This window comes from Chiloscyllium plagiosum, unplaced genomic scaffold (assembly GCF_037043375.1).
Source record: "Chiloscyllium plagiosum isolate Xiang-an unplaced genomic scaffold, Cpla_swu_hap1 HiC_scaffold_43, whole genome shotgun sequence".
NCBI lineage: Eukaryota > Metazoa > Chordata > Chondrichthyes > Orectolobiformes > Hemiscylliidae > Chiloscyllium > Chiloscyllium plagiosum.
In genome coordinates, this window is record NW_028270181.1 from 9,594,864 (window position 1) to 9,621,143 (window position 26,280).

Consider the following 26,280-nt stretch of genomic DNA (forward strand, 5'->3'; position numbering starts at 1 on the left):
CTCTAGGATACCCAGTAGCCAGCCAGAGCAAACTGAATTAATGTCAGAGTTCTGAAGAGGAATTATAATGGACCTGAAACTTTAACATGGAACCACAGAAGATAACAGTAAGAGTAATGTATTTGACCCTGCTCTATTATTCAATATGATCATGGCTGATCATCAAGCTTAATACCCTCATTCTACTCTCCTTCATTGATCCCGTTAGCCACAAGAGCTATATCTATCTCCTTCTTGAAAACACATTGTTTTTGCCTTAACCACTTTGTGGTAGCGAATTCCACAGGCTCACCACTCCCATAGTGAAGAAATCTCTCCTCATCTCAGTTCTAAAAGGTTTACCCCTTATCCTGAAACTTGCCTCTGGACTCCCCCACCATCAGGAACATCCTTCCTGCATTCACCCAGTCTAGTCCTGTTAGAACTTTATAGGTTTCGATGAGATTCTCCCTCATTCTTCTAAATACAACCTTAACCGATTTAATCTCTCCTCATATGCCAGTCCTGCCATCCCAGAAGTTAATTTGGTAAACTTTCTCTGCACTCCCTCTACAGCAAGAGCATACTTCCTCAGATAAAAAGACCACATCTGCACATAGTATTCCAGATGTGGCCTCACCAATGCCCTGTATGATTGATGAAGGTTCTCTCTCTTTGTTCTGAGGAAGGATCACCCAACTCGAAACATTAACTCTGTTTCTCTCTCCACACCTGCTGAGATTCTCCAGCATTCTCCGCATTTGTTTCAGATTTGCATCATCTGTAGTATTTTGCTTTTATTTAAAGTTTGAATCAAGTCTGCCCCTTCATGTGGCTGTACATAAGATATAGGGGCAGGAGTAGGCAGTCTGGCCCTTCGAGCCTGCTCCACCATTCAACAAGACCATGCCTGATCTTTTCATGGACTCAGCTCCACTTACCCGCCCTCTCACCATATCCCTTAATTCCTTTACTGTTCAAAAACAAATCTAAGCTTTAAAAACATTTACTGGTGTACCATCACCTACTTCACTGGGCAGGGAATTCCATAGATTCACAACCCTCTGAGTGAAGCAGTTCCTTCTCAACTCAGGCCTAAATCTGCTCCCTCTAATTTCGAGGCTATGCCCTCTTGTCCTAGTTTCACCTTCCCAGTGGAAACATCTTCTCTACGTCTATCCTATCCATTCCCTTCACAATTTTATATGTTTCTATAAGATTCCCCCACTCATTCTTCTAAATTCCAATGAATATAATCCCAGTCTACTCAATCTCTCCCCATAAACCAACCCCCTCAACTCTGGAATTGACCTAATTAAGGACATCAATGGTCTTTTCTTTTTGAAGCACAGCAGGGCATTTTCCTGGTGAATACCGTTGTGCAATATTAATTCTTTAATCAAATTAAATCAGGTTATCATTCAACTGATTATTGTTGGAGGGGCCTTGCTGTATTGACATAACCATCATCATACGTTTCAAAAGCAACACACTGGTGTAGAATCTCCTGTGTCTATAAATACAAGTTCTACCTGCATTTCATCCTAATGGCTGAATTGAGAGGAAATGAAAAAGGAGTCAAGACCAGGGGCAGGTCAGCCTTAATCCTGTTGAACGGTCAGGCTTAATGGCCTAAGCTGCTCCTCTTTCTTATGCTCCTTTGAACTTCCTTGCTGTTTTCATCTGACAGATTGATAAAACTTCCAGTTGATTGGAACATAGGAATCAGAAGGAGGCCATTCAGCCCATCAAGTCTGTTCAATTCTTTGAATTGGTCAAGGTTAACATCAACTGCCCTTACCCACTTATTTTCCATGCCTCTTGTCAACCTTCCCTAACCAAACTCCATTGACACTGCATCACCTTCATTATCTGGTCTACAAGTTCTTTCTAAATTCCCTGATATTCAGCCCGGTTCTGGACTCTGTTTGCAGGAACCGGATCTTTTACCTAGATTACCTACAGTGTGGAAACTGGTCCTTCAGCCCATCAAATCCACACCGACCCTCCAAAAAGAAACGTACCCCCCACTATATTTACCCCAGACTAATCCACCTAACACCATGGGCAATTTAACGTAGCCAATTCACCTGACCTGTACATCTTTGGACTGTGGGAGGAAACCGGAGCACCCGGAGGAAACCCACACAGACACAGGGAGAATGTGCAACTCCACATAGACAGTTGCCCGAGGCGGGAATTGAACCCAGGTCCCTGGTGCTGTGAGACAGCAGTGCTAACCACTGAGCCACCATGCCGTCCCAGATCTTGAATCTTAATGCAAGCAATCACCTGCTTTAACTGAAATTTGTCTGCTTGGGCTTTGGGGAAGACGGTGGCAAAAGCATCAGGAGCTGAAATCACTCTAATTGCTGCAGTGGTCAGACGGGGCTTACCTGGAAGCCAGTGTCCGCTGCTGTTAACAAAATGGAGCTTTCACTGCAGCTTATGTAACTAGCTGTGAACCCAAACAAACATCAAGAAGAAAGCTGGTGGAAGAAGGGAATGGATCAGAAATGTGCAAGAAAGCATCTAGAACGCAAAGAGGAGAACGTCATGAATTCTTTATAGCTTCTTGCACCATTCAATTACGTTGACCTGCATCTCAAACCACCTTTCCTCTATGTCACTCATCGCCCTTACCTAATTTCCTCCTCTGCCAGTATCTTTTATTCATTTTGTTTTCTTTCAGTCAAAGCTGACCTTTTTTCTGCTATTAACACCCACACTTTGTCCCTTCTTTACAACCATTATAACTCCCTTTGCCTTTTGTTTTATGATGCCTTCAATATCTAATTACCTTTTGTTTCGATACACCTGGCACTCCCCTCCTTCTCAACAGCATGAAATCCATCATATTTCCATTTTCTATCTGCTCTGAAGAGTCAAACTGGACTCAAAGCATTAACTTTGTTTCTCAGGGTTGTACAGCACGGTAACAAGCCCTTCAGTCCAACTCGTCCAATTAGGTACTCCAAATTAATCTAATCCCACTTGCCACAGATACTGAGATTCAAATTGAAAATGACTTTCCTTCAGAATTAAAGGAGGGTAGAAATCGGATGGGTTTAAATGCTGTTAAAAGGGAGAGAGGAGGGAACATCTAGGAAAGGGCAAAGAGTGAGACATATTAGATAACAATAAAACCGGTCACCAGATGTAAAACAAAGCAAGCAGTGGCACTTGTCATAAAGTAACAAAGCCTTAGTCCAGAGTAGGTGCGAATAGCAAAGTAATGACCAGCTCTGCACAAAAGCAACATCATGAAAAAATATGATTCAAACCAGCACATGGCAAAATCTACTTTTAAGATTGTCTTCTTGTTCCGATTTCCCACCAAAGGAAATGCAGTCTTGATCTAGATATGCTTAAGATAACAACTGCATTTGGTAGGATCTCAGTTAGATCACCTCAAGTTTCTCCTTTGTTGTGGCCATGGGTCAGATTTCCAAATTACTGTCGACGTTTTTAACTTGTAATTCCAAAATGTCATCTTTTTTGGAAAAAAAAACAGGGTCAATCGAGAAACAAAAATGACTGCTGCTGTAAATTAAGTGGCTACCTGGAGAAAGAGACCACAAAATGTCACAAATATAGCTGTGAAGGGAACTTCAAACAACATTCCATCAAAAGGGGAAAGAGGCAAGTGGGCGGCACGGTGGCACAGTGGTTAGCACTGCTGCCTCACAGCGCCAGAGACCCGGGTTCAATTCCTGACTCAGGCGACTGACTGTGTGGAGTTTGCACATTCTCCCCGTGTCTGCGTGGGTTTCCTCCGGGTGCTCCGGTTTCCTCGCACAGTCCAAAGATGTGCGGGTCAGGTGAATTGGCCATGCTAAATTGCCCATAGTGTTAGGTTAAAGGGTAAATGTAGGGGTAGGGGTATGGGTGGGTTGCGCTTCGGCGGGTCGGTGTGGACTTGTTGGGCCGAAGGGCCTGTTTCCACACTGTAAGTAATCTAATCTAATCTAAAACAAGCTTGATTTCGTGATTACTAAAATAATGAGGAACTGACGATTCCTTGCTTAACAGCCAGGCTCTTCCCTGAGGATTATGTCCGAAACTGCAGACACACTGTGTGTTGTTTCCTTTGAAGAATACACAAGGATGAGGGTCTAAAAAGCCAGTTTCAACTCTACTGGAGGGGGCTAGTGGGACTGAATGTACTCATGTACTAGCCTTGTGAGTTTGTGGTGAACGTTACAGTCCAAGAACTATCCCCTAGTCCCCCCTGTGTTTTTGAGTGCCAGCTGATAGTAGTCACATAAAATGAATCAGAATAACAGAATCTCAACCAGGCCGTAAACCTAAGGATCAGGAACCCAACTAATCAACTACCAATGTCAACACTGCTGGTAACCTTTGCTGCAACAACCACAATGTTCAACTAATCACTCTTCAGGAAGAATTCAGAAGCTGCTTACTTTAGTAAACAAAAAGGAACTTTTAAACTTTTCAGACTCACCAGTATCGTGTCAACAAGTCACCCTTTACTTACAGGACACTGACCCAGCTAGCTCAGAGCTAATTCCTAGAGCGAACTGAAGCACTGACACTCCTTTTCATTTTTTTTCCCCTGTTTATAATATTTTATTAAACAAATTACAAAACAATTTACAAAAACAGTTAATATTTACAGCTGTATACAACAGCAATTTTACAAGGGAGAGGAGCAGCAAAGCTAGGCCCCAAACCCTACTGTTCAACCAGTTTACAGGGAGATGAGGACAAACCACAAATCCCAGTTTCAAATATAAAAGGACAGCGATAATGGACACTCCTTTTCATATCTGTTAGTCAGTGCTTCCTGATTGGACCAGGTTAACAGCCCCAATCAGGGAACTCATATTCTATGAACTCCACCTGGCTGGTCTCGTTATGATCACTATATGAACCTCAGCCGGGTGTGGGAACTGAACCCACGCTGTTGGCATTACTGTGCATCACAAGCCAGGTGTCCAGCCAACTGAGCTAACTAACACCCAGAAGATGGATAGATGGGAAGGTAAATGGAAAAACATGGATTTACATGGAGTCTTTCAAGACATTCCAGACCACTTTAAGATAAATAAAGAAGTATCGTGGAGGTATTGTTAGAAATATGGCAGCCAATTTGCATACAGCAAGCTCCCAGAAATAGTAATGCACAAATACCCAAACTATCTGTTTTTGTGATACGGATTGAGGAATGAATTTTGGCCAGGAAACCATACAAACTGGAAGGAATAAGCCCCTCAACCCCATTCCACCATTCAATACAATCATGGCTGATCTGGTTGCTTCACATTTCCACCTGCCCCGATAACCTTTCTCTCCTTGCTTATTAAGAATTTATTCATCTTGAAAATATCCAAAAACGTTGCTTCCAAAGCCTTTTGAGGAAAAGGATGTTGAAGACCCATGATCCTTTGTGAAACCTTATCGGATTCAAATGGACAACTCCAATTTTTTTTTTAGAAATGGTACTCCTTAATTCTAGATGTTCTTACAAAACAAAGCATTGTTTCTAAGTACATCTTGTGTAAACCCATCAGGTTCTGATATGTTTTATTGAGGTTGCCTTCTAAACTCCAGAAGATACAAGTCTAATCTTCCCTCAGAAAACAACCAGTCCATTCTAGGTATTAGTCTAGTAATCCTTCTCTGAACTGCTTCCAATGTATTTACAGTCTTCCTTAAATAAGGAGGTCAATACTGCCTACGGTACTCCAAATATAATCTCACCACTGCTCTGTATAACTAATGCATAACCTTTACATTCAAAACCCCTGGCAATAATGGTAATATTCTATAAGTTTTCCAGTGCAGCTTCATAGCTCCTTGAAAGTGGAGTCGCAGGTAGATAGGTTAGTGAAGAAGGTGTTTGGTATGCTTTCCTTTATTGGTCAGAGTATTGAGTACAGGAGTTGGGAGGTCATGTTGTGGCTGTACAGGACATCGGTTAGGCCACTGTTGGAATATTGCGTGCAATTCTGGTCTCCTTCCTATCGGAAAGACGTTGTGAAACTTGAAAGGGTTCAGAAAAGATTTACAAGGATGTTGCCAGGGTAGGAGGATTTGAGCTACAGGGAGGGGCTGAACAGGCTGGGGCTGTTTTCCCAGGAGCATTGGAGGCTGAGGGGGTGACCTTATAGAGGTTTACAAAATCATGAGGGGCATGGATAGGATAAATAGACAAAGTCTTTAGTTCTGGACTCCCCAACCCCAGGAAAGAGGGCATAGGTTTAGGGTGAGAGGGGAAAGATATAAAAGAGACCTAAGGGGCAACTTTTTCACACAGAGGCTGGTACAATTGCAACATTTAAGAGGCATTTGGATGGGTATATGAATAGGAAGGGTTTGGAGGGATATGGGCCAGGTGCTGGCAGGTGGGACTAGATTGGGTTGGGATATCTGGTCGGCATGGACAGGTTGGAGCGAAAGCTCTGTTTCCATGCTGTACATCTCTATGACTCTATGACCTATGTAACTCATGAACTATGACACCCCAGATCCCTCTGCATCTCAACACTACAATCTCTCATCTGAATAATATACATTTTCAAAAAAAGTCTTTCTACCAAAATGAACAATTTTCCATTTTCCCACATTACATTCCATTTGCCAAATCTTCACCCACTCACTTAACCTATGTATTTCCCTTTGTAGATTCCTAATATCCTCTCACAACTTCTTTTTAACCTCCTCTCATCTTTGTATCAATTACAAATGAAGACTCCAGACCTTAGATTCCTTTATTCAAGTCATTTTCACGACGTGTAAAACTGAAGGTCACTGTGATACACCAGTCCTTACATGCTGTCCATTTATACCTCACCTTCCTGTTAGCTAGCAATCTTTTATCCGGGCCATTATCTTACCCCTTACGTCACACTTTATGATTTTTGCATTAACCTTTGACATGACAATTTATCAAGTGCCTTCTGGATATCCACATGCAGTAAAGGTGCCCTATTCTTTAATAACAGTTTCTAACATTTTCCCTATGCCAGATGCTACTTTATCAGGCTTGTAGTTTCTTGTTCTGCTTCCTACTCTTTTGGAATAATGGAGTGGTATTTGCAATTTGTCATTCTGATGGAAATTTGCCCAAATCTAGGGAATATTGATAAATTAAGGTGAATGCATCAACTATCTCGCTTACCACTAGCCTGTGGAGTGCACGGTGGCTCAGTGGTTCATACTGCTGCCTCACAGCGCCAGGGACCTGGGTTCAATTCCAGCCTCAAATGACTGTCTGTGTGGAATTAGCATGTTCTCTGCATGAGTTTCCTCTGGGTGCTCCGGTTTCCTTCCACAGTCCAAACATGTGCAGGTTCAATGGATTGGCCATGCTAACTTGCACTGTAGTGCCCAGACTAGTGGGTTAGTCATGGGAAATGCAGGCAGGGAGACAGTCTGGGTGGAAGCTCCTGAGAGGATCAATGCAGATTCAGTGGCCTCTTTCTACCCTGTGAGGAATCTTTTTTTAAAAATCATAGAATCCCCACAGTGTGGAAGCAGACCATTCAGCCCATCATGTCCACACCAACTCTCCAATCCTATCCCCATAACCCTACATTCCCCACGGCTAACCCACCTAACCTTTGCATCCCTCGGCAATTTAGCATGGCCAATCCACCCAATCTGCACACCTTTGGACTGTGGGAGGAAACCCACGCAGACACGGGGAGAATGTGCAAACTCCACACAGACAATCATCCAAAGCTGAAATCGAACCGGGGTCTCTGGCACCGTGAGACAGCAGTGCTAACCACTGAGCCACCGTGCCATCTCACAAGAGGATGACATTGATCAGGACTCGAGGACTTGTCAGCTACAACTCTAACAATTTGCTCAGTGCCACTTCCAGTTTGTATGCAATTTTGAGTTCCTCCGAACCGTCCATTTCTTAATTCACCAATGGTTCTGGGATGTTACTTGTATCCTCTGTATTGAAGACTGATGTAAAATACCTGTTCATTTCCTCTGCCATCACCTTATATCCCAGGGAGCACACTCCTGCTCTTCCTTAGAGTGCCATGCTGTCCTATACAACTATCTAAAGTGATAGTTGGGGACTCAGTTTATAATTTCATTCCAAAGAGCACACCCTCTCACTAATGTCTACAAGTAAAAGCCTAGATTTTACACATCTGTTCACCATGGGACTTGAACCTACAAACTTCTGATTAAAAGACGAGTGCCTTTACCCACTCAGATATAAGCGTGAACTCAAACCTGTTCAACTGCCAGCATTATGGGTCTCTAAACCCCTAAATAAACCTGATGACACAACAAATATAATGACACGTACTTGCACATTGTCCTGAAATAAAGTGGGCAAGATGGCTCCTTGTTAAAAAAAATATTTGTATACAAATACAGGAAGTAGAAAACATCCTGAGGCATTTGAAAAGCTAAAACTTCTTCCCACGCTGGCAGAAAAGAAATTGGATGAACTGATCATTAATTTGAGTGTGCTGTCCTGCTTTGTACAAAGCTGCCAGTATCAATGCCTCAAACTACACCTCAGAGTAATTCTGTGTGCAAAACTTATCTGCGAGATGTAAAAAGTGAAAACTTTTCTTCAACTGAACCAATGCTCAGCAATTATTTTTCTCTCATCAGTCAAACATCACGTGTGCCAAGTATACAATCAACAGAAATGTACCCACATAAGCTCCTTGTTCCTCATTGTTTAATCCTTCACATTGCTGCCTAATGAGAGAGAGAGAGACAGAGACGGACACTCTTGGATTTTCTCTGTCGCTGACTAAGAGCCAGTTCTGTCCAGTTGCAGACTGCATCGTCAAGAGCTCCAGGCAGCACAAATACCCGCTGTGAATTGACCAAATTAACATCATTCACAGTGATTTCGCCTGCCGAGTAATGAGAGCTTCACATTACTCCAAAACTAGAAGTGATTAATGCACTGCACTCTCTCCTCTTTTTTATTTCAAAAATACACTTTATTCACAAAAAATACATTTATGCACGTACATAGTCACTAAAGCATTTTGATTCTGTACAGTAGCATAATGAAGGAACAAACTTTGGAGTTTGAATCTATCTAACAAACAAACCCAAGGCATTTGTTACTTGTACAAGACTATATTTACCTCATCTCCAGACATTCTGTGGAATGTAGGACCAGTTTTCAGACACCTATTCTCAACACAAAATAAAGCAGGACCCCGTTTTGGCGTATTACCAACTTCAGATAGCAGGTTATTCACTTCCCACTCTTTCAAGTCTGATTCTTGATGGTTTGCAGTGTCACCCTTAACTGAGAAGCTGCATTCACCCTCTGCAGCCGACAGCATGATCACCTTTAGCCCTGTCCATCGAGGTAATCGCCTCACTGCAGCCAATCTAGCTCGCCATGCCAAAACTGCAGGTCCCTCCTCTGCAGGTCACACTGAGTTTAACAGATGGTCAGCGCCTAGAACTGTCCCATCCACCAACAGCAGTCAGTACCTGCAAAGTCGGGGGCTCAGTGATGGCCTTTGCTTCCGGACAAAAGGAACAGATGGGAGTAAATCACAGCATTAGTCCGCTCGGCTGGTCAGCCTGGCTTCAAGACAACGCAAATCAGCAGTCTCAAAATACACTGACAGTCAGATCCAACCAAAAGAGACAGAGGGGGATCCGACTCCATGAAAAGAGGATTTGGATTAGAGACAAAGCCTGTCTACTGGTCTCTTTATTTAGAGCAGGATGGCATTAATCAGAAAGCTTCTTCAAAGAGCCAACACAAATACAATGGGCCAAATGGCCTCCTTCTGTACTGTATCATTCTATCACACACTGTTCGGTGCTTCTTTTTCTGCTGGAAAATATTTTGTTTCCAGCTCTTCAGCTTATTAGTGGCACCAACTTCATATCTAACAGATTCCAGTCCTATTTTCCCTCTCTCATTCATAAACAAAAAAATGATGATAAAAACATATGCAATGGTCCTCATTAATGTTCTATGAATGCTGAACTGAGAGAGAGAGAGAGAGAGCATTGAACTGAATTCTTTATTGAAAAGAACTTAAACTGGGTTCATTTGCAAGTGCCTGGAAAGGGTCCAGTTCTCACCACAGAGTTCAGATGCAATTGTCTCTTGAAAGAATCTGGCTGTACACACTGCACAGAATGAAGGGACAATTTCCCAGTCCCAATGGTATCAGTTCCCAAATCCCATTATTATCACAATGCTACAGAGACCATTCAGCCCCTTTCAGAATGCTCAACCATTCAATGAGATTGCGACTGGTTCGTGACCGCACTCTACTTTCCCCATACCTCTAATTAACCAAAATCTACCTCTGTCAGGTTTAAACTTAATAATTGGATCCAGTATCATTTGCAGTCAGCAGGACAGGCTTACAAACCTCAGCTGCCCTTTTTGTGTAGAAGTGCTTTTTGAGATCACTCCTGAAAAGGTCTGGTTAAACTTCTTTTAAGATTACATCCCCTAGTAACTTGCTTATACAGAATAGGAGGATCTAATTCTCAATTGGAGGGAGAAACAGCTGATTGAGTTTGATGTCTCATCATAAAGAATCATGTCGTGATTGTATATTATGTTCACATTTCCTCTCAATCCTGTGCAATTAAAGTACTTCAAGGGGAGCCATTCAGTCAATTTCAGAGATCATACAAATAACTTTCCCTTTCGGCTGCTGAAGGAAGACAGTGCGGCATTGCGACAAAATGATGCATTTTTTGCAACTTGCCATCTCCTACTCCTCAGGACAATTCGCAAGATTAACAACTTAGAGGGAAAAAGCATTTTACACTGTATGAAGGGAGAATGCTGATTGGTTGGCAAGTGGGCGCACCTCATCATGCACATTTGAAATTTTGTTCCTTTTACATTGGCATTCTTGCAAATTGTCCTGATGAGTACAAGATGAAAGCTTTTTGACAAAATATGTCTCTTTTCAGCAATACTCAAAGTCCTACATATTTTCTAATCAACCTATTCAGAGATGTTACGGCAAACCATTGCGCAAGCAGGACTTGAACATGGTCCTCCTGGTTCAGAGGTAGGGGCACTACCACTGCACAGCAAAAGCTCTTCTCAACACAAGCTCTGCACATCAGGTAGTTAATGGAATAGTTAATGATCAGTTGCCTGGACAGTGTGGGTTCAGCACCTGCATTGGCTGAGGTTACTATGATGGACTCTGCCTCTCAATATATCCCCTTGCCCAAGATGTAGTGACCCTCAGATTAAACCACCAAGAGTCAACCTCCCCCTAATCATTCAGCAACATTAAGTTGTCTGGTAAAACTATTACCACAATTCCACAGCTCCCTGCTACATAGTTACATAAGTAAACATGAAGCGATCTATATCTACTCATCAATTCTTCTCTTTAAATGAACAAACGTCCTATATTACAACAGTAACCACTCATTAAAAGCAGGTCACTGACTGCATGAAGCTTTGTGAGATCCTGAGACTGAGGTCAGAACAGAATTGCTAGCTCCTTTAATTTCCATCTATCCTTCATAGCCTAGCAACCATCCTGCTGTTCAGGGCAACAAACAGTAGACAGTTAATGTGACGCCCACATCTGAGAAATGATGATGAGTTCAGGGAGACTACGCTGTAGAAGTGGTCACCCTCCCTCCTATTCAGACACAGCTTGTAAAGTATAATCTCTGATTGGAAATGGGATGAGCTGTTCCTAATACTTGCCAGACAATCCAAAGCCCAGTTTTATAAGGTTAATCGACAAAATCAATCTTTTAAAAATGAAGGTCAAGTGCAATAAAATCCACAGTAAAAAAATATAATTTTTATCCAAAAGTGGATTAAAATCTTAGCCTCCAATTAAAAAGTGTTCCCTTTCACAACACAGAACAGCCTCGATTATCTGAACGAGACGGGTGGGGAGCATTTTATTTGGATAACTGATTGCGCGGATAAGTGATCTGATCGTAAACAAAGGAAGCATTTACGGGACGCTGAGATCTCGTTCAGATAATCCGAAACTCGGATGATTGACGTTCGGATCACCGAAGTTGTTCTTCTGTACATGAGAATGCATTTCTGTGCGTGTCTATTTTCTTGCAAATCAAGCTGTTTTCTTGATATATTACTCTGTGAATTCATAATATACGTGGCTTGGAGGTCTTGCTGTTAAAACAGGATTAAGAGTTACCACATGCTCTGGGGGGAGGGGTGAAGGAGAAACTGGAAGCTTCATGCATTTTCTTCCAGCTCATGCTCATTAACAGGTGGGTAAGAGAAATTAAGTAGGTCATTTATTTCCAGGCTCATCAATATTTCAATTCGTTTCCTTCTCTAAATGTGACTATAAATCAGTGAGGGGGCTCTTAGTGAGCAGGTTTGGTCATTAAAATTCAGCACCCTACTCAGAACTACCATCCAGTAATAACTACACTGCTCCAGGTGACCCAAGCTGATATGTTACTTCAGTAAAATGCAGCAGAATCTGGGACTGATTCTTTATTTTAATGGACATGTGCTTCCCTTGCAAAGGACGGGTGCTGCCTTTAAAAATGGCCACTGCATTCCAACTGCACTGGGAAGATGGTTTGATCCTTTGATGCAAAAGGAAACTTGGCATTTCTTCTTCTGTAATTAAAATTTGAAAGCCCAGGGCATGAGTTACACGGTAATATGATGCAGCAAATGGTGGGACAACCTGTCAATTTAAATCAATTTAGAGCACAATAGGCATTAGTAAAATGACATTTTGATAGGAACCGCAGACGGGCATTTCATTTCATTTTGCACACTTCCTGTTCAAAAATGCCACAGTGGTTGCCCGGGTGATGGTCTGTGATTGACAGGCATGAGGACTTCTGTCTCTGACCTTGCACGATCCAGTAATGGCATTGCCCACAAACATCACCTTGCTTTAATTGAAGAACTTTGCGGGTTTGAGCAACTCTTTTGTTTATTCTTTCATGGGATTTTGACAATGGTGACAAGGCCAGCATTTCGCTAACTGCCCTGGAACAGAGGGGCTTGCAAGGGCCATTTCAGAGGGCAATCAAGAATCAGCCACAGTGCTGTGGATTTGGAAGCAGAACAAGGTCAGATCGCTGAAAGATGGCAGGTTTCCTTCCCTACTGAATTCTGCCATGGTGGGGTTTGAACTCACATTGTCACTGCATTAGCCTGGCTTTCTACACTACCAGTCCAGTGAGATTTGCACTAGAATACTGTCTCCACTATGAAAGTCTATGAGCTTCCAACTTCAGATGAGCAGTGTCCTGCAAACTTTAGCAAGGCTTTCCACCTCTAACTGCCCCATCTCCTCACTCCCACTATTGATTACTCAACTTGCCCAATCTTACTACACTCCCATCTTCCCACAGCCAACTGGAGAATCAGAACAGAATTGTCCTCATCTGATTGAATGATACCACATTGTCATTCAAGAGGATTTCTACCTCTATCCCTCTCTTCCACCACGCCCATCACAATCTCGATTATCCGAGTGAGACAGATGTGGAACATTTTGTTCGGATAACTGATTGTTTGAATAAGTGATTTGATCGTAAACAAAGGAAGCATTTAGAGGACTCTTTTTCGGATTATCCGAAACTTGGATGATTGACTTTCGGATAACTGAGGTTGTTCTTCTATACATGAAAATGCATTTCTGGGTGTGTCCATTTTCTTCGAGGAGAAAGTGAGGACTGCAGATGCTGGAGATCAGAGCTGAAAATGTGTTGCTGGAAAAGCGCAGCAGGTCAGGCAGCATCCAGGGAACAGGAGAATCGACGTTTCGGGCATAAGCCTTCCTGAAGAAGGGCTTATGCCCGAAACGTCGATTCTCCTGTTCCTTGGATGCTGCCTGACCTGCTGAGCTTTTCCAGCAACACATTTTCAACCCTAAATGGGGAACAAGGGCTGCCAAACCCCACAGTCAGAAGCAATTCTTGAGCATTGTTGGAGTTGCACCCACCCAGGCAAGTGGGGAGTATTCCATCACACTCCAGACTGGAAAATCAAAAGAACTGCAAATGCTGTAAATCAGAACCAAAAACGGAAGATGCTGGAAAAACTCAGCAGGTCTGGCAGCATCTGTGGAGAGAAATCAGAGTTCACGTTTCAGGTCAGGTGACCCTTCCTCAGAACTGATGGTAGCTAGAAAAATGTCGGTCTATATGCAGGATATTAGGATTGGTGTGTTGGCGGGGGGGGGAGGGGGGGGGGTGTTGTTTAAGGAGTAAATGATAGTGGGGTTAGAGCCTAAAGAGACAGAGAAGAATAGTTGGACAGACAAAGGAGTAGATAATGATCTGACTAGGTAGGTGAATAGCTATTAATGGAGGCAGTTAGTGGCTAACAATAGGTAGTCTGTAGTGTCAGACTGTGATAACAAGGCCTGGTGTGTCGGGTAGGGGGCTAGGACATGGGAGAGTTCAGGCCCTAAAATTATTGAACTCGATATTGAGTCTGGAGGGCTGCAAGGTCCCCAAGCAGAAAATGAAGTGTTGTTCTTCCAACTTGCGCTGAGCGTCACTGGAGCACTGCAGCAAGTCTGAGACAGAGATGTTGACGAGGGAACAGGGAGCATTCTAGAGTTCAGCCACGTGCATGGTGGACAGGCTTTGGAGAGTCAGGTAGTAAGTTTGTTCCTGAAAGATTTCTAGCCTTTGACCTGCTGTCATAGCCACTATATAGGTAATCCAGTTTGGTTTCTGGTCAATGGTAACCCCTGGGATGTTGACACTGAGGGGATTCAGCAATGGAAGTGCCACAGATTGTCAAGGGGTGATGGCTCGATTCTCTCTTGTTGAAGATGATCATTGCCTGCCAAATGTTACTTACTACTTGTCAGCACAAGCCTAGACATCATCTAAGTTGTGCTGCATTTGGCAATGAACTGCTTCAGCATCTGAGGAGTCACAGGGCAGTACGGTGGCTCAGTGGTTAGCACTGCTGCCTCACAGCGCCAGGGACCCCGGTTCGATTCCAGCCTCAGTTGGTTGTCTATATGGAATTTACACATTCTCCCCGAGTCTGTGTGGGTTTCCACCAGGTGTTCTGATTTCCTCCCACATTCTAAAGATGTGCAGGTCAGGTGGGTTGACCATGGGAAATGCATGGTTACAAAGATGGGGTGGGTCTGAGTGGGATATTCTTTAGTGAACCGGTGTGTACTCAATGGGCTGAATGGCATGTTTCCACACTGTAGGGATTCTTTGACTCCATGTCATGAATGATGCTGAACATTGTGCAATTATTAGAAAACATCCCCATTTCTGACCTGATGATGGAGGGAAAGTCATTGATGAACCTGCTGAAGATTGTTGGGCCTACGAAAGCATCTTGAGGAACTCCTGCATCTCAATGTGAGAATCAAATGCTCAACATGCGGGGGTCTGTCTTATGAAGTGATACTGAGCAGTGTAGGCCTATACTTTCTAGAGTTGAGAAGGATGAGAGAGAGTTAATTCAGATATGAAATATGCTAAAGGGGATTAACAAAGTAGACATTGCCCCACAATAGGCAATCTCGTACAGGTCGTTCTGGTATAACATGCGTGTCGTCAACATGAAATGGCCACAACATTATTGACAAATTGTGGATGATATTCAGATAACACAGACTTTCTAATGAACGGGTGTAGTGATTTTTCTATTAGTGCTCTTCTACAGTGTGATTTTCTATAGTACCAGGCTGCAGGAGAATGCAACTGTCGTGTTGTAGCAGAATGACCCCTATGAGAGGTCATAGTTTTAGGACGATGGGTAGATTAGATTAGATTAGATTACATTACATTACAGTGTGGAAACAGGCCCTTCGGCCCAACAAATCCACACCGACCCGCCGAAGCGAAACCCACCCAAACCCCTACATTTACCCCTTACCTAACACTACGGGCAATTTAGTATGGCCAATTCACCTGGCCCTGCACATCTTTGGACTGTGGGAGGAAACCGGAGCACCCGGAGGAAACCCACGCAGACACGGGGAGAACGTGCAAACTCCACACAGTCAGTCGCCTGAGGCAGGAATTGAACCCGGGTCTCTGGCGCTGTGAGGCAGCAGTACTAACCACTGTGCCACCGTGCGGTAGCAGACTTAAAACAGTGATGAGGAAAATTAATTCACTCAAAGTGTCATGAATCTGTGAGAAGTGGGGAGTTTGCTGAAGATTGCACAATGGTCAGCACCATTTGCGATTCCTCCGATACTAAAGCAGCCCATGTTCAAACGCAGCAAGACTTTGACAATACTCAGGCTTGGGCTGACAAGTGGGGAAGGAACATGTGGGCCACACACGTTCAGCAAGCCAGGCAGCATCAGGAGGTGGAGAAGTCAACATTTTGGGTGTAACCCTTCTTAAGGGCTGAGGGTGGGCGTAGGGGAGAGCTGCAGATAAAGGGGGTGGTGGGGGCTGGGTGGTCAGGCGGGGATAGGTGAAGATAGATAGAGGTGGTGGCCACCAAATGGATTAATTCCTCCCATTGACCAACCAGGTCGTACCCTCTACCTGTCTTCACCTTTCCCCACCTCACCACCTGGCCTCCGCCACCCCCTTTATCTGCTGTTCCCCCCATACCCACCCCAGTTCTGAAGAAGGGTTACACCTGAAACATCAACTTCTCCACCTCCTGATGCTGCCTGGCCTGCTGTGTTCTTCCAGCCTCCTGCTTGTCAGGTTTGGATTCCAGCTGCTGCAGTTTTTTTTTTGTTGCTAATATTGTAAACCTCTGCAGCAGTTGGAATTTGTAACTGAGCCTCCTGCTATACCACCCTCCCCACTATCCTTTAAAGGTAATGCCCATCCTCTGGCCATGAATTGGTGTGCACAGCATAACATAAGAGCTAGGAGCATGAGTAGGCCATTTGGCCCCCGCTCCACCATTTAATGTGGTCATGGCTGATCTCATCTCAACCTCAATTCCACTCAATTTGTGTCCGCCGTCCATAACGCCCTCTCCCGCTCCCCGATAAAAAAGGCCATCCAATCTCCAAGGCCTTGGGATCCTGCTGCGCCCAAAATGGCCACCACACTGATTGTCACCACCTCTCAAAGCGATTCATCGCCTTGGAATGAATTGGGCAGCTGTGAGAAGCAAGCTGCCAAGCAGTCAAACGTTAAACAAGCACAGTGAAAACATGGAGGAAGAATCAGTGTCTCTTTAAATACGCCCATCAACGTTACCGACAGAGCAAGCCCATTAATTGGTACTTGGATCAGAACTGGTCTGTTTTTAACCACTGAAGCTGTGGATGCTGTCAATTAGAAGGCACAGCATGCTGAACATGGTAATCAGCACTGAGTGGTGTCTGATATGCTGCACTTTAAAAACTATTGTCAATGTGTGAGGTAGGCTCAGCCAAAGAGCTGGATTAAAATGCTTCAGTAAACTCCCAGCACAGATTTCACACGTCTTCCTTTCAGGGAGGATATTAATTTAACACTGACTGTTGCAAAGGCATTTTGCATTTACTATTGCTTGGAGTACATAAGTCTTTGAAGAATTATGGTAAAAGCAACTTATTTCATGTTTTGTGGACATGTTGGGATTGAATTCTTTGAAAGAGGTCATTGAATGTCCATTCCATAGGGTCATACATCATGGAAACAGACCCTTCGGTCCAACCAGCCCATGCCAAACATAATCCCAAAAACTAAATTAGTCCCACCTGCCTGCTCCTGGCCCATATCCCTCCAAACCTTTCCTATTAATCAACTTATCCGAATGTCTTTTAAATGTTGTAATTGTGCCACATCCACCACTTCCTCAGGAAGTTCATTCCACACGGAAACCACCTGCTGTGTAAAGAATTTGCCCCTCATGTCTTTAATTAAATTTCTCTCCTCTGACCTTAAAAATGTGCCCCCTTCTCTTGAAATCCCCCATCCTAGGGAAAAGACAACTACCATTAACCTTACCTATACCCCTCATGATTTTATAAAGCTCTGTAAGGTCACCTCTCAACCTATGCTCCAGCCTTTCTTTATAACTCAAACCTTCCATTCGTAGCACCATTTGAATAAATCTCTTCTGAACTCTCTCCAGCTTCATAATATCCTTCCTTCAACTGGGTGACAAGAACTTTGGAGTCTTTTTAAATCAAGGCTTCTTGGAAATCTTAAGACCATCAATAAATGTTTGTTCTGCTGTTGACCCTGCTTTGGCTGGTTCTGAGCAGTGACCAGATGGAGAGGTGCTTGATTGATCTACATGGATTAGAGGAAAGCCTGCTAAGAACAAGCTGGATTGTATGTAAACCCCAGAGTGTTGGAGTTCGAGAGAAACCTGCCATGAACCAGCTGAAATAAAAACAGCTAGTGAAACTCAGCAGGTCTGGAAGCATCTGGAGAGAGAGACAAAGTTAACATTTTGAGTCAAATATGACTCTTCCTCAGAATTCATGCTGCCAGATTTGCTGAGTAACCTCAGTGCATTCCATACTTATTTCAGATTACCAGCATCTGTAGTAATTTGCTTTTAAGAACCAGCTGAATTGGAGAAAATCCTGAGGATCAGTGGATAAATCATGAGGGGCTTCGTTAGGATGAATAGCCAAGGCATTTTTTGCAGAGTAGGGGAGTCCCAAACTAGAGGGCATAGGTTTAAGGTGAAAGGGTAAAGATTGAAAATGGACCTAAGAGGCAACCTTTTCACACAGTGGGTGGTGTGTGAATGGAATAAGCTGCCAGAGGAAGTGGTGGAGTCTGACAACAGTTAAAAAACATCTGGATAGAGACATGAATAGGAAGGGTTAAGAGGGATATGGGCCAAATGCTGGCAAATGGGACTAGATTAATTTTAGATATCTGGTCAGCATGGATGAGTTTCTGTGCTGTTCACCTCTATGACTCTATGACAATATGCTAAGAACAAGCTGCCCAGCTGATCCCTCCCATTTCTGAAGTGAAAACCCTCTTCACTAATTCAGGGTAAACCTATTTGTTCTTCTAAAAGAATGATTGAAAGAACGTCACAATATTGCTTTTCCGAAGAAAGCTGAGTTTGCAATACTTCAGAGAAAACCATGCAAGATTATTGACTTGACCGCACATGATAGAACATCAGAGCAAAACAGATTCTGGACATTTAGTTTTCTGCCTTCAAGTATTTCCTATTGACCAACATCCTTTTTCTTTCAGGAAGTCCCCTTTTTCTCCTTAATTTTCAGAAGTCCATGCACATGTTTGCATGTGTAGTTTTAAGATATTTATAGAGATAAGCTTGCTCCTTCTCTAACGGACTACATAGGTTAACCAACTATAGTATCTTTATTCAGTAAATTTTGTTTTGATAATAAACCCAAATATATGTTTATTAAGAAACCTGGTTGATGTATGTTTTTAACACCTGACATAGAGAAGGTATTCAATTTGTTATCTTGGTAACTGGGAGAAGTATATTTCTGCCATAACACATGGAGTAGTGGGATGATAGAGTTAAAAGTTACACAACACCAGGTTATTGTCCAACAGGTTTATTTGGAAGCACTAGCTTTTGGAGCACTGCTCCTTCACCAGGTGGTTGTGGTATGGTTGTGCTAGTGCTTCCAAATAAACCTGTTGGACTATAACGTGGTGTTGTGTGATTTTTAACTTTGTCCAACACCGGCATCTCCAAATCATGGAATGATAGAGAAAATACACTATTCCAACCTCAGTCATATCAATACCCAATAAATACTGATTTGCACATAATTGCACTGAATAAAAAAAGAGATGCGTTGACAAAGCCGGTCATCTTGCACTCATCAGGACAAATGCAAGAATGCCAAATTTCAAACATTCATGACAATTTAAAATACGGGAGCAAATAGTGCTGATTGGTTGGTAAATTGACTCTGATTGACCAAGACAGCACCATGGAGAAAGCAATGCAACTATTGATTCCACAAGCTCCTTGGTAATTCAAAAAAGGCAAAAAGGTTTGAACTTATCCCCTTTGTTTGCAAAGAATGGGTCCCTACCTGTGAAGATTGGTCACTTCTAGCAAGCATAAACAAACCATGTTACAAGCTTGGCTGATTATCTTTAAATCGGTTGTTAGTGTATGTATTATCACAAAGATATATATTTTATGCATCTTTTAACTAGCCTTAAGCTATAAACATCTCTCTTTCCCTGATGCATGCACATCATCCTATGGGGCTTCCAGGGTTAAGCAGCCACTTGTGTTTCCAAACATTATTTACTGACATTGGGTTATTCTGGGCCTGTCTTAAAGCATGTAACATTTCCAGGTCAGATCAGGGATGTAATGAAGGCTGTGATTGGGTGTACTTTGGAACTGGCAGTGCAAGTCAGCAGGGAGTCAACTGTTGCATTTTTCTGTTTGTGACAAATGACCTAATCATATAGGTCATTGGTAGGACAGTGGTGTGGGTTTCATTTTTTAATTTTAACAACAATGTCTATACTTTTAATCAACTTGGTTATACATGGTATTTTATACCTCTGGAGCAGGTGGATTTTGAACATTATCCTCCTGGTACAGAGGTAGGAACACTACAACTGTACCACAACAGCCCTCAATATCAGCCTGCAAAATGGTAACTGGGATGAAGTTGGTTGTGGTCGAATGCATTTATGTCTCACGGTGGGTCGAGAAACACTACTTTAAAAGGTACATAGGTGTATCACGGTTTGGTATGGCAACTGCTCTGCCCAGGACCATAAGAAATGACAGAGAGTTGTGAACACGGCCCAGATCATCGCACAACCCACCTTCCATCCACTGACTCCATCTACACTTCTCGTTGCCTCGAAAAGGCAGCCAACAAAAACAAAGAGCCTTCGCAATCCAGTTATAATCCCTTCCCTTCCCTTGGGCAAAAGGTACAAAAGCTTCAACACACATACCAACAGATTCAAGAACAGTTTCTTCCCTGCTGTTATTAGACTTCTGAATGGACCTCGCAAATTTCAAATCTATTATTGATCTTGCTGTTTGTGCACCTTCTTTGCAGTAACATGGTATTCCTCGGTCTGTTCTGTTACCCTTATGCAAACTGTATGGTATGGTCTGCCTGTAATGCATGCAAAATAAACTTTTCACTGTACTTAGGTACGTGTGACAATAATAAATTAAATTTAATAAACCAAATCACATGGCACGGTGGGCGGCACGGTGGCACAGTGGTTAGCACTGCTGCCTCACACCGCCAGAGACCCGGGTTCAATTCCCGACTCAGGCGACTGACTGTGTGGAGTTTGTACATTCTCCCCGTGTCTGCGTGGGTTTCCTCCAGGTGCTCCGGTTTCCTCCCACAGTCCAAAGATGTGCAGGTCAGGTGAATTGGCCATGCCAAATTGCCCGTAATGTTAGGGAAGGGGTAAATGTAGGGGTATGGGTGGGTTGCGCTTTGGCGGGTCGGTGTGGGCTTGTTGGGCCGAAGGGCCTGTTTCCACACTGTAAGTAATCTAATCTAATCTAAAAAAACATGCATCACATCAAAACAAACTGTGTTACCATTGAGGACCCTGGGACTCCACAAACTTCTGTTTCACAGGAAATAGAACTAGCTCTGAGACAAACTAGTAGATAATGGAATTAAGACAGTCAGAGATCAAGAAGGATAATCTGTTTTAGGGATGTTAGTTGTGGGATAGATATTGGGGTCAAGACACTTTTGAATCAAACTAAGCCATAAACTATAGAACAAACTACAACTCAAATTACAGATCTGCCTTGTGGTTTACACAAAATGGGTCTCGTTTCAAAAATGGGGCATGAAAGGATTTGAATCTTTAACCTATATTTGGAAATGTGTTTTGGTCTTAAAATTCTATGTAATTTCTTGACAGAATTTCATAAAACCATTGTTATTGGTATGCTTTCCATTATTGGTCAGGGTATTGAGTACAGGATTTGGGAGGTCATGTTGCAGCTGTACAGGACATTGGTTAGGCCACTGTTGGAATATTGCATGCAGTTCTGGTCTCCTTCCTATAGGAAGGATGATCTGAAACTTGAAAGGGTTCAGAAAAGATTTACAAGGAGGGCTCTTCAGAAGAGCTCATGCCCGAAACATCGATTCTCCTGCTCCTTGGATGCTGCCTGACCTGCTGCGCTTTTCCAGCAACACATTTTCAGCTCTGATCTCCAGCATCTGCAGTCCTCACTTTCTCCTCCTATTTATACAGTGGGACAGAATGTCAACACCCATTATGACACAATGCCAGCTCAGCCAGGTGGGTGAGTATTGTAGAATGTTGACAATGACAAGAGGCAGCACGGGTGGCTCAGTGGTTAGTACTACTGCCTCACAGCGCCAGGGACCCAGGTTCGATTCCAGCCTTGGGCAACTGTCTGTGCAAAGTTTGCACATTCTCCCTGTGTCTGCATGGGTTTCCTCCTACAATCCAAAGATGTGCAGGTTAGGAGAATTGGCCAGTCTAAATTGCTCAATATTCAGGGATGTGTAGGTTAGGTGCATTAGTCAGGGATAAATATAGGATAGTAGGGTAGGCGCATGGGTCTGGGTGGGTTACTCTTCGGAGGGTCAGTGTGGACTTGATGGGCTGAAGAGCCTGTTTCCACACTGTAGGGATTCTATGATTGATTCCAATATACAAACAGATTGCACCACAAAATTCCCACCGATTGATGCATTCCAGGATTTGGATTCAGAATCCACGGAATGGGGAGGTGAAAACTCAAAGTGGGAAAAACAAAGAATCTTCACTCAATAGCCAATGTCAGACACCTCAAGAGTGTCCTTCACTGCCTGGGAGGGCTGACCCAGCCTTGGCTCAAAATGCATTAGCAACCCCTCTCTGCCCCACCCCAGTTATTCAGTGGGAGATGACAGAACTTCCCCGTGACCAGAGAGCGGTCATAGAGTGGGATTGGATTGGAGAAGCAAACGGGGGAAATAAGATCAAAAGAGCAGAGGCAGAGTGGGAAACAAAGGTGCAAACAGCAAAAAATTGGGAGTAAGAAACGAGGGTAGGGTAGGGTGGGGTGGGGTGGGGTGGGGTGGAGGGGGGTGGGGTAGGGTAGGGTAGGGTGGAGTAGGGTGGGGTGGGATACTGAGAGAGTGAGGAAATGGGGAGAACAGCAATTGGAAAGGGGATTGGAGAGGGAGTGAAATAGGGACAGCTGGGAATCAGGGATGGGAAATCAGGATGACGAATAGAGAATGGTCAACAGGGAGAGTGAGGAAAAACTGGGAGAGCAAGAGGGACTGGAGGAAACGGCAAGGGGGGAATAGAGGGAAAGGGGATAAATTTGGAAGGAGACTGGAGAGAAGAGCAACTGGGGGAGGAGGGGGAACAGAAAGAGGCGAACTGCAAAGAGGAGAGGGAAAGTAAACAGATATTATTATTGTGAGAATTAAACTTCGGCGTTGAAAAAGAAAGTAAACATAGAAGTGAAAATAGAGGGCAAGAGAAAGGATATTGAGAAAGGACCTGTCAGAGTGACAGGGAAGACAAGGTTAAACAGAGCTTGGGACGAGGTTGTAACTGTGAATGTGCAGTGAAGTGCATGTGTGAAATTAAAATTTGATATTTAATCGATTGATATGCGTGGCTTCCTCAGTGCTTGGCAATTATCACATTCACAAACACATTGAGAAGAACTAAATCAGGTGTAATCCAACGCCATAGAGTGAAAATGGATAAAGTCAGCTGAATGAGAACACTTCTGAGATATCTGGAACAAACACAGAGACACATCCCTGTAAAACCTCCAAGCACTGAGCTCAATATATTTATAAACTCTTAAAACACAGGGTTTGTGAGGCATTAATAACCAGATATAAAAGAATAATACAATATTGCATTCAGGAAAATGGCAAATATCTTCAACAGAAAGATCTTCAAAGAATTATTATAAAGGTATGAGTACATTTAAAGAGAGTGGTGGGGGAGGCGGGAAGAAACAAATCGAGAGCGCGAACAAGCAAAAGAGAGAGAGAGCAAGAGCAAGAGTGAGAGTGAGAGCGAGAGTGAGAGCGAGAGTGAGAGTGAGAGCGAGAGTGAGAGCGAGAGTGAGAGTGAGAGAGAGAGTGAGAGCGAGAGTGAGAGCGAGAGTGAGAGTGAGAGTGAGAGTGAGAGTGAGAGCGAGAGTGAGAGTGAGAGTGAGAGCGAGAGTGAGAGCGAGAGTGAGAGTGAGAGCGAGAGTGAGAGTGAGAGCGAGAGTGAGAGCGAGCACAAAAGAGAGTGAGCAAAAGAGAAAGCGAGCGTGAGCGAGAGAGAGCAAAAGAAAGAGAGAGACAGAGAGAGAGAGAAAAAAAGAGAGCAAGCGAAAAAGAGAGCAAGCGAGTGAGAGTGCGCAAGAGAACGAGCAAGAGAGTGAGCGAACGAGAATAAAAGCCAGAGCAAACAGGAGAGCGAGATGCTGCATGTATAAATTTAGTTGTCCTCACCTGTAGAGCCCAAATTACCAAGGATGACTGGCCTTAATGTTAGTTCAAAACAACAAGCTTGGCCTACATGCAATTACTGACAGAAAATCAACCGAGATGGTATAGAACACAGAACACGATTAGAGTGGTGCTGGAAAAGCACAGCAGGTCAGGCAGCATCTGAGGAGCAGGAAAATCGACATCAATTTTCCTGCTCCTTGGGTGCTGCCTGACCTGCCGTGCATTTCCAGCATCACTCTAATCTTGTCTCTGATCCCCAGCATCTGCAGTCCTCACTTTCGCCTATAACATAGAACATTACAGCGCAGTACAGGGCCGTTGGCAGTCAATATTGTGGCCGGCCTGTGGAACCAATCTGAAGCCCATCTAACCTACACTATTCCATTCTTGTCCATACACCTATCCAGTGATCATTTAAATGCCCTTAACGTTGGCGAGTCTATTACTGTTACAGGCAGTGCATTCCATGCCCTTTCTACTCACTGAGTAAAGAAACTAGCTCTGACATCTGTCCTATAACTATCACCCCTCAATTTAAAGCTATGTCCCCTCATGCTAGCCATCGCCATCCAAGGAAAAAGGTTCTCACTGTCCAACCTATCTAACCCTCTGATTATCTTATATGTCTCAATTAAGTCACCTCTCAACCTTCTTCTCTCTAACGAAAACAGCCTCAAGTCCCTCAGCCTTTCCTCAGAAGACCTTCCCTCCATACCAGGCAACATCCTAGTAAATTTCCTCTGAACCCTTTCCAAAGATTCCACATATTTCTTATAATGCGGTGACCAGAACTGTATGCAGTACTCCAAATGCGGCCACATCAGAGTTTTGTACAGCTGCAGCATGACCTCATGGTTCCAAAACTCAATCCCTCTACCGATAAAAGCTAACACACAGTGTGCCTTCTTAACAACCCTATCAACCTGGGTGGCAACTTTCAGGGATCCATGTATATAGACACCAGAGATCTCTCTGCTCATCTACACTACCAAGAATCATACCCTTAGCCTAGTACTCTGCATTCCTGTTACTCCTTCCAAAGTGAATCACCGCACACTTTTCTGCATTAATTTCCATTTGCCACATCTCATCCCAGCTCTGCAGCTTATCTATGTCCCTCTAACCTACAACATCTTTCGGCACTATCTTCAACTCTACTGACCTTAGTGTCATCTGCAAATTTACTAACGCATCCTTCTACGCCCTCATCCAGTCATTTATAAAAATGACAAATAGCAGTGGACCCAAAACAAAACCTTGCGGTACCTCACTAGTAACTGAACTCCAGATAAATATCTGTCGTCAACCATCGCCCTCTGTCTTCTTTCAGCTTGCCATTTTCTGACCCAAACTGCTACATCACCCTCAATCCCATGCCTCTGTATTTTCGGCAATAGCCTACCATGGGGAACCTTATCAAACGCCCTACTGAAATCCATATACACCATATCAACCACTTTACCCTCATCCACCTGTTTGGTCACCTTCTCAAATGAACTCTAAGGTTTTGAGGCACAACTTACCCTTCATAAAACCGTGTTAACTTTCCCCAATCAACTTATCCCTCTCTAGATGATTAGAAATCCTATGTCTTATAACCCTTTCCAACACTTTACCCACAACCGAAGTAAGGATCACAGGTCTATAATTACCAAGGTTGTCTCTACTCCCCTGCTTGAACAAGAGAACAACATTTGCTATCCTCCAGTCTTCTAGCACTATTCCTATAGACAATGACAACATAAAGATCAAGGCCAAAGGCTCTGCAATCTCCTCCCTGGCTTCCCAGAGAATCCTAAAATAGATCCCACCTGGCCCAGAGGATTTATCTATTTTCACACTTTGCAGAATTGCTAACACCTCCTCCTTATGCACCTCAATCCCATGTAGTCTAGTAGCCTGTATCTCAGTATTCTCCTCAACCACATTGTCCTTTTCTAGTGTGAATACTGATGAAAAGTATTCATTTAGCACTTCCCCT

At 43.4% G+C, this 26,280-nt stretch overlaps 1 protein-coding gene across 5 annotated transcripts in view; it reads right to left on the minus strand.

Annotated features, from left to right (window-relative positions):
• The window catches only part of LOC122541902 (PH and SEC7 domain-containing protein 1-like), a 210,720-nt gene that overhangs the window by 167,982 nt on the left and 16,458 nt on the right, over positions 1–26,280 (minus strand). For 2 of the 5 annotated variants that reach the window (XM_087982552.1, XM_087982550.1), the window contains exon 1: positions 9,081–9,510. The exons of 2 other annotated variants lie outside the window; for them this stretch is intronic. The gene's annotated coding sequence lies outside the window, so the exon portion shown is untranslated. Of the gene's footprint in view, positions 1–9,080; positions 9,511–26,280 lie in introns of those variants that run through there. One more of the 5 variants, XM_087982554.1, reaches the window with a different exon arrangement.